Source organism: Triticum aestivum, chromosome 3D (assembly GCF_018294505.1).
Source record: "Triticum aestivum cultivar Chinese Spring chromosome 3D, IWGSC CS RefSeq v2.1, whole genome shotgun sequence".
NCBI lineage: Eukaryota > Viridiplantae > Streptophyta > Magnoliopsida > Poales > Poaceae > Triticum > Triticum aestivum.
Window position 1 is genome coordinate 570,363,536 of NC_057802.1, and position 3,834 is coordinate 570,367,369.

Here is a 3,834-nt window from a genome sequence, read left to right on the forward strand (position 1 = left end):
GCTAAATATATAGAGGTGACCGACCAACTACTCAGATGCAGCGTGTGTTGCGAGATCTGCTTTATTATAATTATATCTCCCCGACAGCTCATACCAACCACGTGATCGCATTGGGTACCATCGCGCCATGGTGCCAAATCATTCAGCTCGCCATGAGATAATGGTTCTGGCAATCCTCTGCTACCATTGGCTGGCCGGCGCCTCTCGTGGCAAAAGTGGGCCAAATTGGTCGACAGCAATATAAATTCTTGTCATGCATGCATGTGTGCGCTTGCTGTAGCAAGCATAGCGACGAATCATACCACTGTGATGTAAGGTCACTCGTGATAGATCCTTGGCGTTAGGGCCATGCTCTAGCGGCCTTGTCGGGAGCTACAACCACTCGTTTTCTATACTCCCTTCATTTTAAAATAAGTGTTTTTGATCTAGTACGATTTTGTACTCTCTTCATGCCGTAATATAAGATATTTTTGCAAGCTAAGATGAAGAGATACTAAATTTGTACTAAAACAAAAACAATTACTGTGGAATGGAGAGAGTATATTGTAAAAGAGTAATGCTATCGATAGAGAGTTTACCTCAAGTTTACAAGCTTAACTGAGGTGGGCTGTTTTTATTGGTAGTAAATAGCACAAATGCTCGTGCGTTGCAATAGGTGAAACAAATCCATACACACCCCTAGCTAAGTATGTGTACAAAACATTTTGTTGTACGTCTCAAAAGTTTGAGTTATGTTTGCTAGATGACTGCTCGACATTGTACACTCTCTCTCTCTCTCTCTCCTTTTTTTCTTGACAAAACAGTCAGTCAATCACACAATGTGTTATTTGTTTCTGAAGATTATATTTGCTCGGAGATATGAACTAGACATGGGGAAAAAACATACCGGAGACTGGAGGGGGGATATAAGAGCTCTGGAGATTAGCCATGACAACAGTTGACACTATTGTAGTACTCACTGCGTGATCCATTCAATAACAATGTGTGGACACTCCAATTTACAGTTCTTATTCAGTAAAAGATCTTATTCAGCTCATGGTGTCCTTGTTAATGCCAACAATGTACTGGAAATTCCGATGAAACAAAGAATGTAGTACTGGAAGTTCAGTTGTCATTCTGTTTCTATGCTCCGCTGCAAGAGGCAATTTTTTTTAACCATGCCAAATAGCAATTCTGCTGGACTAAACAAAGACCTTCTCTAGTGGTGACAGATGCTATTCTTATCCGAATTTGACCCTTCGGTCTTTCAACCGGCCTGCCCTTATTATTGACCGTTGATCTTATTATTGCCCATCCCCAGGTGCTCATAGAAAAGAACCGAACTTCCAGTGTGCACGCAAAGGCATGGCGTCAACATCACAAGTCTATTGATCGAAAACAAACTCTAGTATCAATGTATTATATCCTGATCTGAACTTGACCTGATATTTTATTCAACCTCTCTGTTAGCTGTGCCTCAGATTGATAGGAACATTGACCCTGTTGTTCCGCTTCCGCCCAATAAACAGCCAGAACAGCCATCCCTAGTTCCAGAGTTACAGTACATCTTGCTCTTTCAGGTTCAAGGCCTCTGGAGGTTAGCCCTGCTGCAACCATCCAAAGCCATGGATTCCAAACAGACGGTGTTGGAGTTAAACACGAATACACATACGTCCGTGTCCTAATCATGTACGTGTACCCAAACCCGTGTTGGCTTGATAATCATTGCCGAGTAGGATTGCTTGTTATCTGTAGGATAGCTAGTATATAAACTGGTGTACCCCTGTACTTTGAAACTGTGAGTTAATTAATACAGTAATAAGGCTCGACACTTCTTCTTCGGTACAACCCCTGAAACATCAACAGTCCAGATCGTCCTATACCCCTTCATCTGAAAACTTAAAAAAGGGTAGGATGGTCATTGCCCCTTCACCTCCCCAAGCCCCGGCCCCTGCGACGTACCCGCGCGGCCCGTCGACGTACGTACGTGTACGCGCGTCCGACGGCCTTTTTTTTTTACTGTGGCGACGTATGTTTTTGTTTACTGTGGCGTCGGTGGTCAATCCGCGCGTCGGTTGGTCAATCCTCGCGTCGCACGGTGAAAGCGCGTCGTGGCGCGTGAACTGCGGCCCGCCGTCCCGTCCCGTCCGTCCCCTCGTCCGCCGCCCCGTCCCCTCGTCTGCCGCGCCGCCGCCCTCGACAGTCGGCCTGTCCGCCCGTCGCATTAGCTGCCCACCCGTCCGCCCGCTGCCCCGCCGTCTGCCCTATAAATCGCACCCGCGTCCGCCCGTCGCCGCAAACACCACTCCTCCCGACTCCACCTCCCAAAAGGCCGCCGGCGACATGTCGTTCCACCGCGGCAGCAGCTCCGGCACAGGCGGCGACGATGGACCGAGCGCGTGGCCGTCGAGCCTGAGCATGCCGGAGAGAGAGGAGCTGTACCGGTTTGGGCTCCTCGTGCCGCTGGGTTGCCGTCTTCCGCACAACTGGAAACTCGACAAGGACGGCTACCCGAGGCGCGGGCCCGGCGCCACCGCGGAGGAGAAGCGGACCGGCGGCCGCAACAACATCGCCGGCCGTCACGCGTTCTGGGACGGCAAAGAGTACGCCGCCGTCATCGGCACGTACCGGCTGGCGAAGTCCGGCGTCACGCCAGACCTCATCGGCGACCGCCGCCGCCTTCTTGTCCCGCGCCCCCGTCCAGAAGCGCGCGGCCGTCGGGCCCCTCCACCACCTGCGCTGGCGCCCGCCGATCCCCCGCCCCACCGGAGGTGGAACTGCCGCCGGAGCAGGTGGTTCTTCGGGAGGACGGCGATCCCGACGATACGCCGGGTTACCTCGTCGCCTTGCGGGCGTCGGTGGCTGCAGCGGCGGCTGCAGATGAGGCGGCGGCTGCGAGGGAGGCCGCCGAGCAGGCGGCGGCGATCCAGGCGGCGGCGGCGATTCCGCCGGTGGTCTCGCGGGCGGAGGCGGAGTCGTCGGACGAAGACGTCATCGACTGGGACCGGTTAGCCCAGGTCAGCGATGACGACGACGATGGCGGTGACGGCGCGGGGGAGTTCATCGATCTCGCGGCTAGCGGCGAGGAGTAGGAGTACTTGTTTAGTTAAGAAAAATGTTATAAGTATGAACTATGTATCGTTTAGGTTCGGATAAACTCGTTTCGTTTCGGTAGTGTTGAATGGACTATGTAAAATATCTCTATGTTCAATATAGTTTGTTCGAATCTTATTTTAATTTGTCTTCAAAGTTTGTTCAAAAAATTAGCAAAATAATGAACAGTTATTTTGAAAAAATTTGAAAATTTTCCGAGCCATGCATAAAAATGTTCACAATATATTAAAAAAAATCCATCGAATATACATAGCACGGAATAAGGTATGCAATTATCTGAAATAGTTTTAAATTCATTAACATTTATGAATTTTCTGGAATGTTTTTAAATATTTGTAAACCTCAACTTTTTAAATATTTTCCGGAAAATCGTAGAAAATCCATACGGACTCGAAACGCGACAAATTTTTGCGTGCGTGCCCTGCAAGGGCACTGTAGCACGTGGAAAAAAATTGGGCACGTTTGGCGGATGCGAAGCGGAGACGTGCGACCGAGGGTCCCCTCCGCCCATACCAAAACCACCCCCCTTCCACAGCAAATACCTGAGCGGTTTCACGGAATGCACCCAACTTTTGCCAGCGCGTGTGGGGCCCCACCCGGGCACCCCACGGCCAAAATGAACGAAATCCGACAACGAACGCACGTTGCGTCACGTCCGGGCAGTATTTTAGGGGTTTTCGGCCCGGAAAATCGTAGAAAATCCATACAGACTCGAAACGCCACAAATTTTTGCGTGCGTGC